This window comes from Dendrobates tinctorius, unplaced genomic scaffold (assembly GCF_039654945.1).
Source record: "Dendrobates tinctorius isolate UK_male_01 unplaced genomic scaffold, ASM3965494v1 ptg000083l, whole genome shotgun sequence".
Taxonomy (NCBI): Eukaryota; Metazoa; Chordata; class Amphibia; order Anura; family Dendrobatidae; genus Dendrobates; species Dendrobates tinctorius.
Window position 1 is genome coordinate 9,571,781 of NW_027361751.1, and position 10,720 is coordinate 9,582,500.

At 44.8% G+C, this 10,720-nt stretch overlaps 1 protein-coding gene across 6 annotated transcripts in view; it reads left to right on the forward strand.

Moving 5' to 3' along the window:
• POLK (DNA polymerase kappa) overlaps positions 1–10,720 on the forward strand; it is a 125,382-nt gene that overhangs the window by 23,060 nt on the left and 91,602 nt on the right. Inside the window, exon 2 of one of the 6 annotated variants that reach the window (XM_073584099.1) lies at positions 9,895–10,022. The exons of the other annotated variants lie outside the window; for them this stretch is intronic. The gene's annotated coding sequence lies outside the window, so the exon portion shown is untranslated. The remainder of the gene's footprint in view (positions 1–9,894; positions 10,023–10,720) is intronic. 6 annotated transcript variants of the gene reach the window in all.

Here is a 10,720-nt window from a genome sequence, read left to right on the forward strand (position 1 = left end):
AGTCTCCACCATTACTCCAGTATGTTATTGTCTGCAGTGCTGACATCACACCAAAGCGCTGCAGCCAGTCACTAAGCTCAGGAGCCAGAGTGGACAGCACTAGTAGCTCAGACCCACTGACCATACTGATTGGCTGCAGTGTTGTAGGTGCTTCAGAAAAGACCCCGGCGGTAGTAATTAACTTCAGTTTTTTTTTTGTTTTTTTTTTAAATAAACCTCTTACAGACAGGGGTTTTCTGAAACCAGAAAGCCCAAAAAACCCTTTGATTATAATTTTCCTTTTTTTTTTTTTTTAATTTGTGTTTTTTTAGTTGTTTTTTTTTTTTAATCAGAAAACTTGCTTAATAAAGACCTGTTCCTCGCACTTAGTAGAACCCTTCTCGGCCTCACCGCTGTCGCCTGCTGGACATGTATCTGAGTTATTCTTTTTTACATTCTCACTAATTGGAAACTGGATTAGGATGATTTGTAAAAAACTTGATTATCATAGAAAAGGCTAAAATAAGATGACCTGCAAGTATATAAAGAGCTGGGACATTTACTCTTCTTTACACGTTATCTTGGTTGGCTCCGGACTGTCTCGCCCCTAGAATAAAAAAAAGAGCCTTTTGCTAATTGAGCAGTTTACTCGGAATGACGTGTGTCAGACGCCCTGATGTATGGGATCGGAGGCATGTGGTGCTACTTCTAAGGACACCTATAGCCGTCATATCGTGGATCCGTGTAAAACAAGCCATTAGTCAGTTGTGGGCATGATTATAAAGGGGTATTCCAGTTTCAGCAAGTGATTGTATGTTACCTAGGCTTTACCATTATTAAAAGGGAAGGTGTCCTCAGAAAATGACTTGTCGTTTTAAATCAAGTTTTTGTGTTTAAAACATTTGTCAATTAGCATAAAATTTGCATTCTGTATTAAAAATAAAAATGAAGAATGTTTCACATTCATACTTCCTATTTAAGGAAATCTATGTGTACATTAGGATAGGAGAAATTAACAAACCAAAGCCCTAACTAATGAGCATGTCCAAAAGTCGTGAAGGGAGGGAGAGCTGTGATCTAACCCATTGTGATTGGTGGATCCTGTGTTATCAGCCGTCATTCTAACCCTGTCTCAGCTAACAATGAGCCTGCTGAAAACTCTTCCAAAAAAAAAAACAGGAAGTGTGATTCTAAAATGGCCTCATTGGTCACTGTAAAAATGGCAAGATTTCGGAGATTGCTGAGATCAGAAAGGGTAGAAGTAGTTGTGATGGAAACCATTATGCCTGGGACAATAGCACACATCGGACTTTGTACATTGAGCCATTGTATTGCATATCCTCACACTCGCATCCTGAATTATTGATCTAATCACAGGAAATACGCTTTATACCAATATATCCAAATGGCTCTGCAATAGCTTTATACTGGGTCGAGCATTTTTATAAGCTTGTTTTTGCAGGTCATCAATCCTGACAGCACCATGGAGGACGTCCTTCTTATCCTTACTGGGACAAGAAACTACCAGAGGATAAAAGGACCACCCCCCATCTCCACCCCCTCAGTGTTTTTCCGGTCCCAGTGAAGATAGGAACGACGAGAGAGAGCTCCTATCCCTGGCTGTACCGGGCAGACCCATTTTGGATCGGGGGGCCCAGCCTCTCCCTTCCTGCTGTCAAGTAGTCTGCGACCGACACCCTCCGATGGGGGGTCCCTCAGCTTACCTCGGTGAGCGCTGCTCCCGGGTTGCAAGCTGTCTCCTCCTGCAGGGAGGCTCTCGGCTCAAACACGCTGAATCCCTACAGGCACGCTTCCGTCTACGAAATCTCTGCGAGCCGGGCAGAGCACTTCTGGGTCACGGCTGGCGTGCATTCCACGGTGGCACGCAGGAAGGAAGATCCGATGAAGTCATGCAAGTGGTGGAATCTCCTGAATATAGTATGGTATAAATAGGGTCCTAAAGGTATGTAGGCTGCCCTACTGTATGCTTAGACATGGAGACTGGCTTGGAACAGAGCCAGGGACACGTGAGTAAGCTAGGTTGGGGGGAGAACACCTGCCTCAGCAACTCTTAAAAGGAATAGCAAGAAATCAGGGAAAGGTAGAAAATGTGCTATCTGTAACATCAAACTATCGGACACCTGGCAGAAGCACCTATGCGAACCCTGCATCTCAAAAGTTATTAGAGAAGAGCAGTTTTCTTTACTGTCGGACATGAGGTTCATAATCAGTGAAGAGGTCCAGGCCTCGATTTCAGGGCTAGTCCAGGCGCATACTTCACAGCTGGAATCCCAAAGTGGTTCCCGTAAAAGACCAAGGGAGATAGAATTGTCCTCTGATGAAGATATAATGTCGGATGAGTCCCGTCAGAAAGAAGTGGAGGTATTTACTGACCCGCCACATGGAGGAAAAAGATACCTTTTTTCCTTCGAGGATTCAGATGAACTACTCCGTGCAGTAAGAAATACTATGCAGGTGAAGGAAACTCCAAAACCCCTCTCCGTACAGGATGAGATGTTTGCAGGGTTACGGTCCCAGAGGAATAGTCTTCCTGGTCAACAGCCACATTCATTCAGTGATCATTGAGGAATGGGAGGTTGCGGAAAAGAGACTGGTTAAACCCAGAGACTACAAACTTCACCTACCCTTTGAGTCAGAATACATCAAAGCCTGGGAAGATATCCCCAAGATCGATGCTCCAGTAACCAAGGTGGCGAAGAATACCTCAATTCCATTCAAGGACTCTTCCATCCTAAAGGAACCCATGGACTGGAAGGTGGATGGCCTCCTAAATATAACTTGGGAAACATCAGCAGACATAATTAGGGCTAACATCGCGGCAACCTCGGTGGCTCCATCTATGCATCTTTGGGTCAACGACCTGGAAGAACACTTGAGGTCTAAGACCCACCAAGGACGCCATCCTGAAATCCCTTCCCCTCCTGAAGCTTGCGACCGGATTCATGGCTGACGCATCGGCAGAATCTGTTAGATTCGCACCAGGAATGGGTCCTTATTCAATGCCGCCCGGAGAGCTATCTGGCTAAAAACATGGTCAGGGGACACACAGTTCAAAAACAAACTGTGTTCCATTCCCTTCTCAGGCAATACAGTGTTTGGGCCTGTACTAGATGATATCCTAGAAAAGGCTTCAGACAAAAAGAAAGGGTTCCCTGAGGAGAAACCAAAGAAATAGTCCTTTCGTAGGCCCCAACCTAGCCAGAGGTCAGGCTATAAGGGAAAGGGCAAGACGGGCAGATGGAGCTTACCCCAAGGGAGGTAGGGGTAAGGACTCAATTTTCTGCTCAGGTTTGATGTGACGCCGTGAGAGTGGGGAGGACTGCTAGGGCAGTTCCTGGGAGGCTGGCAAGAGATTTCAGAAAATCAGTGTGTTTTGGGGATAGTCTCTTGCAGTTATAAAAAAGTTTACCCAACCCCCCCGCGAAGTTCATAATAACAAACTCCTGCCTTCAGTCAGCTGTTTCCCCCATGTGGACAGATTTCCTGGATCTCTTAAAGATTGGAGCAGTAGTCCCGGTGCCCGAGCAAGAAAAAATGCAAGGGCCTTTACTCCAGTCTCATCTCGGTAAAAAACCCTCAGAGAGCAGGACAATTATAAACCTAAAGCCCCTGAACTGCTGGATAACATACAAGAAATTCAAGATACTGTCAATCAGACCTACAATCACCCTTATAGACAGGAATGCGGTGATGTGTACCCTAGACTTAAAACAAAAAGTAATAACACAAAAGCGCCCAATCCTTTATAACACATCAATGGCGGTGACCTGTAGCAATTAACCGCCATAATGATAAATCGTTCCACTCCATAGACGAGAAACACAGAGTGACTGAATCCAAAGTAATTTTTAGAAAAATATCAAACTTTATTATGACAATTGTATACAATAAATATTCATAGCAAAATTGCACATAAGCAACTGACACCAAGAGCCTGGAGGGAAAGCAAAGGGGGATGACACATTACCTGCTGCACCAGAAAGCTACACCATACTCAATAGAGAGCCCAGATGAATTATAAGTATAACACTGCTGCCCATAATCAGTAAAATCATGACCATAATAGGCCTGAGAGGGCAGCAAACCCCCAAGGCAAACTCAATATAGGATGAGGAGTAGCGGTAAAACGTTCCCATAGGAAGCAAAATCACGCCATAGTGGCAAAAAATAAGGCAGGGGAAAGCTTACCTAATGGTGCCCAGGTGCCCCAGAGAGTGGGAGAATCCCCGACGCGCGTTTCGCGCTACCAAGGAGCGCTTTCTCAAGGTATGTCCTTCGTATCAGAGTGCAGCAGGCAGGATCTGCAATGAAGTGCAGCAAGGACTGGTACACAACTTAGACTGCAGAACAGGAAGGTTGCTCAGGCACCTCCCCAGTGGGGAGGAAGCAATATATACATACTGCCCCACAGCCATTGGGCGGTGAGGAAATAGCAAGTGCACGCTCTGGCACTTTAAGAGGGTGGGAGCGTGCGCGCATGCTCTAAGGACGTGGCTGGAAGCATGCGGAGCATGAGAAAGGGGAGAACCGACTGCAGCGTGGGTGAGTGAAGTGACACGCTGGAGGACCTGCTTGTCAGAACAGGAATCCAGCGTGGTGCAAACAGCACTTAAGGTTCGCTCTGAGAGTACAGGGGAGAGTCCGTCACTACAAGTTCCTTTGTCTTCCCTTCGGCCTAGCCTCAGCACCCAGGGTGTTCACCAAGCTTGTGGCAGAGGTGGTCTCCTATATAAGGAGACGGGATATCATCATAGTCCCCTTCCTAGACAACTTCCTGATCATAGCCAGCTCCATGGAGCAACTCATGGAGCACTGCCGGACCTCGATCTCCACACTACAGAGGAAAAAAAAAAATTGGAAATAGTTGGATCTCTTTCCAGAATTCAGAAAGAGGTTCCTGGGTGTTCACCTAGACTCCCAGCTGAGAACATCATTCTTGCCAGAAGAGAAACAAATCACTATGAGGGAAAGAATCCACCAATTTATAGGAAGCTGCTGCTCCATCAGAGAAGCGCGTATGATGGAGTTAGTTCCACTCTCGGGAACTCCAGGGTGCCATTCTACTTCCCTGGGACAAACGTCAACTGTCTTTGGACACTGTGATGCCCCTATCCCTCTTGGTGAGGGAATTTCTATGATGGTGGCCCACTATGGAAAATCCAGGCGTGATTTCCCTGGATTCTCTCCCATTTAACCGTAATCACCGCCGACGAAAGTCAGCTGGGCTGGCACGGCCATTCAGAAGGAAGATACTTCCAGGGAGAGTGGAGCCCAGAGATCGGAGGCAGATCCTCGAATTTCAGGGAACTGTATGCAGTATGGAAGGTACTCTACCAGGTCCAGTCGATTGTCAGTGGCAGACATATAAAGATCCTGTCAGGCAACATGACAGTGGTGGCATTCCTACGCCATCAAAGGGGGGCAAAACATCCTGCCCTACAACACCTGGCAAGGAAGATCTTCCAATGGGCAGAAAGGACGGTGCTATGTCTCTGCATTACACCTAGAGGGATCAAGGAACCACATGGCAGACTTCTTGAGCAGGCAGAAGATATCCCCGACGGAGTGGGAACTGAACGAGAAAGTGTTCGGCACGCCGTGTCGGTGCTGGGGGGTTCCACGGGTGGATCCTATTCGCAACCAGAGAAAACGGGAAGGTCAGGTAATTTTTTTTTTTTTCCCCTAAACCCCCTAGAGTGCTAGAGTATCCAGTGGACGTCGATGCAGTGTCCCAACCATGGGGAGGGAAACTGTCCTATGCGTTTCCACCTCTTCCTCTGGTTACAAGAGTACTGAGGAAAGTACAGGAAGAAAGGGCGAAAATCATTTTGGTGTTGCCCTTCTGGCCGAAAAGGAGTTGGTTCCCACTGTTGAGGAAGATGACAGTAGAAGACCCCGTCCTCCTCCCAAGGAAAACAGACCTCTACCACTGCCCAGTTTTCCACCACAGTCTTCAGCTATCAGCATGGATCCTGAGCAGCAGGTCCTGAAATTAAGTGGATTGTCCGACGAAGTGATATCTACCCTTCAAACAAGCAGAAAACATGTGACCTCTGCTATATATAACAAGATCTGGAAGCGCTTCTGCATTTACTGCGGGGAGTCGTCGGTAGATGCATCTCACCTGGATGTTCCCAAGATTCTTGATTTCCTGCAGACATATTTCAACAAAGGCCTTAGACCAAGTACCCTGAGGGTACAGATTTCAGCCCTTAGTATATTTTCCGACTCTTCCCTATTTACCCACCCCTGGATAGCTAGGTTCTCCAGAGCTGTACAGAGGCTGAAACTTTAAGTGAGGAAATCTGTCCCACCTTGGGATCTAAACCTGGTGCTCAATGCACTTTGTAGACATCCATACGAACCAGTAAACAATATGGCCATTAGCAGGCTTTCCTGGTAGGGATTACATCGGCCAAAAGAATAGTGGAATTACAGGTCCTGTCTATCAGGGACCCATATTAATGAATGCTTGAGGACCGATTTGGTCTTGAGGCTCGACCCGGTGTTCATCCCTAAAGTAGTATCATCCCCGACCATGAACCAGGAAGTCGTTCTCCCCTCCTTCTGCCAGCACCCTAGAAACCCTAAGGCCTCTTTCACACTTCCGTTTTTGACCATCAGTCAAAATCCGCCAGGTTTTGAAAAAAACGGATCCGCCATTTTTTTTTTGTGTATCAGTTTTTTCCCCATTGAGTTGCATTACTGGCGGATCTTGACGGATGGCCATCCGTTGTATCCGTTTTTGTGAGGATCCGCCAAAAATTTTTCGTCCGCCGGCATGCCTGGACGGACCTTGCAACTTTTTTTGGTTGTTGGATCCGCATTTTCCATTGCGCATGCACGGAGAAAGGAAGTCAGGGAGAAAATTAACCCTGAAATCCTTTCTGGCAGACAAAAAAAAAATCTCTCTCTCTCTCGCTCTCTCTCGGCCACCGGTTCCTTTAAAATTCTTAATTCTGCGGATCCGTCACAAAACTGATCCTATGGCATCCGTTCACATCAGTTAGGAACGGATCCGCATTTCCGCCTATTTGGCGCATTTTAACTGCCACAAAAAATTGAAGTGTGAAAGAGGCCTAGAGAACAATCCTTTCATTGTCAAGATACTAGGGAGACTGTTCTCCACTACCTTGAGGCAACCAGGGACTGGAGACAGGACACAAACTTATTAAACCTATAAGTTACAAGAAGTATATGCCAAATAAATTTAAAATTCAATCTTTATTAACATTATTGACAAACAATTGGTAAAAATTCTAATAATATAGTGGGTAGACACACAAATGGACCTGAACAACCAGATCAGTAATCAGTAATACCCAATTAATGAGCAAAGTAAAAAAGAAAAAAACATGAAAAAATAAATACTAATACAAAAAGTACTGTCTGGTACAATTGGTGCTTATATGGTTCAATGTATATGAAAACAGTTATTTTCCAATCAATGTGTGAAAAATGGATAAATCCTAACTTTCAAACTGAAATAGAAAGCATCTATAATGTGTCAGGACATTGTATCCATAATATATGAGCACTAATGCTAAATTACACTATAGATACTTAAATGAACCATAAGGAGGATAAATTTATTTTCTCATGAAAAAGCTGTAATTTTTGTTATACAGAGCTCATAATGTAGAAAATGCATTTATATTTACCACTCCTCAAATAAATTACAAAAAAAAAAATCTAACAGATAAATTAATAAAATGCAATAGTGCTCAAAGTGTCTTAGTGTATTCCTGACACAAACAGAATATATATATACTAGCCATGAACGTTCTACGCCCGGGTGGCGGGCTTTTTTATTTGTATATGGTCTCCCATCCTGGTATGTATGGTCCCCTTACCCCCCAATCCTGGTATGCACGGCCCTCTCATCCCTATTATGGTATGCGTGGCCCCCTAATCCTTATCCTGGTATGCATGGTCCCCTCACCCCCCAATCCTAGTATGCATGGTCCCTTCACTCCCCTATCCTAATATGCATGGTCCCCTCACCCCCTATCCTGGTATGCATGGTCCTCTCACACCCCAATCCTGGTATGCATGGTCCCCTCGCCCCCCAATCCTGGTATGCATGGTCCCCTCGCCCCCCAATCCTGGTATGCATGGTCCCCTCACCCCCCAATCCTGGTATGCATGGTCCCCTCACCCCCCAATCCTGATATGAATGGTCCCCCTCACCCCTATTAAACTGCACAGATTAAAAAAAAACCAAAACATTTATACTCACCTTTCTTCCCTGTGTCCAGCGCTGTCCTGTTCTGCGCGTGTTGTGGTGCCGGACTGGGCGCCTGTGCAGTCCTCGCTTTCCGCCGCCATGTTCTTGAAGACACTGCAGTGTGTCTTCAAGAACATGGCGGCTGTAAGCGCGGACTGCGCAGGTGCCGATACATGTCTGCAGTGGGCGTGTTGTGGTGCCGGACTTGGCCCCTGCGCAGTCCTTGCTTTCCGCCGCCATTTTTTTTTAAGACACACTGCAGTGTGTCTTCTACAAAATGACGGCGGTAAGCACAGACTGTGCATTTGCCGATTCCGGCGCCATAACCCTTCCTCTTCTGACGTCACATGAAGGCGCAATACCCCGCGACAACATCGGCTCGGTAAGGTGTTGCATAGATCGCGGTATGCGTTCAGTGCTTATGCATATCGCGATCTCTTGGGGGTCTGTGTCACTCTGTGGGGGGATGCGTCACTCTGTCTGGAGCAAGACTGCGCAGGCGCGTCGCGCTTGTGTAGTCTATAGAGGCTTCAGATAGAGTGACGCTTAGCCCGTTATATTATGTATCCGCTTAAAAGATAATGCTATGATAAAACCATAGTATATAATGATAAATGTGCAAGTATGCTACTCAGAAATACTATAAATAGTGAAACAGCATTGTGCGGAAGGGAGGAGGAGGATAAATTATATTCTAATTAGAGAGGGGTATACATGACCTTATTGCAGGAGGGCTCCCTGGACGCACGTTTCACGTTAGCTTCTTCTTACAGGGGGTAGGTAGGTACACTAAGACACTTTGAGCACTATTGCATTTTATTAATTTGCTTATCTGTTATATATTTTTTTTTTTTTGTCATTTATTTGAGGAGTGGTATATATAAATACATTTTCTACGTTGTTATGAGCTCGGTATAACAAAAATTACAGCTTTTTCATGAGAAAATAAATTTATCCTCCTTATGGTTCATTTAAGTATCTATAGTGTAATTTAGCATTAGTGCTCATATATTATGGATACAATGTCCTGACACTTTATAGATGCTTTCTAGTTCAGTTTGAAAGTTAGCATTAATCACACATTATTCACACATTGATTGGAAAATAACTGTTTTCATATACATTGAACCATATAAGCACCAATTATACCAGACAGTACTTTTTTGTATTAGTATTTATTTTTTCATGTTTTTTTCTCTTTTACTTTGATCATTAGCTCATTAACACGGTGTAACGCAGTCCGTTAACGCTGCCATAGCCTCCCATTAACTAGCACATCGCGGCATATGCCATAAAGCGGCACACGTTCGCGATGTGCCGTTAAGCACTGACAGAGCCTCGGACGCGGATGAATCATCAGCGCTAGCGGTATAGCATAATGCATATCGCGTTATGCTATAGCGTTAACACAGCCCGTCACCGCTATGCGTTGATAGGGCTGTTTAACGCTATGTGAACCCGGCCTAAGGATAAGAAGAATGTCCTCCATAGTGCTGTCAAGATGGATTCTTGGAAACACAATTGCCAGTAGGTCTAATTACCGTTTTCTTTGATCAAAAAATAAAAAATAAATACAGGTTTAAATATAAGAAAAAGACAATTACTTTACATCTAAATTAGGCTTGTTGTAAACCGTTTATCATTATTGGTGTCACTTTTTTTTAAAGGGAATCTGTCACCCCTTTTTTGAGAAGAAATGCGTAGAACAAGACAGGGAGGGGGAGCAGGTGAATAAGCCCCGCCCAGCGGACCGGACCGCGGGGAGTTTACATACATCTGAACCGATATAAACAAGGTATTTATGCATGAAAGGTGCGGGGTCAGGGGGAAGCAAAAGTACTAAGAGAATCCTTATGTGACACCCAATTGAATGATATCATTATATGATATCTCAAAAAAGGGGGGACAGATTCCCTTTAAGCTCATTCAGGCCAATGAGAGTTGCTTTTATCATTACTCATTACACGGTTTATACATGTAGACCACGAACAGAACGATCAGTAATGGCTCTTTCTGAGCACGTATGCTATCGAACTCGGCAGCACAGGCTCTGTTTACACAGAACAATGCGCTGCCGAAAATGAATGAATTTTATTTTTTTTTTTATTTTTAGGCAAACCAAAAAATTATTTTACCCGACAGGCAAACATTGAGCTGAGATAACCGATGTTTGGCAGCCGGTTTACACTCCATGATTATCAAGAAAAGGGCATTTTTAGGAACGTTCATGCCAGATCTTTGTGCATTGTAAAACCCGCTCCTATTGGCAGTATCATCTCACAGTCTAATATGTCTTCCTGACATGACGTCACTGCATCACAGCCCTGGGGAGAGTGGTCGCCCGAACAGGAGGTGAGTATAGGCTTTATTATTTTATCTGAGCCGAACATTACGTTTAAGAAGGGGTTGTCCTAGTGATGGACAACCCCTTTAATGCAGTCCTCCCCGATGTAGTTTTTTAGGCACACCTTTTCATAAAGATTGCATATTTCC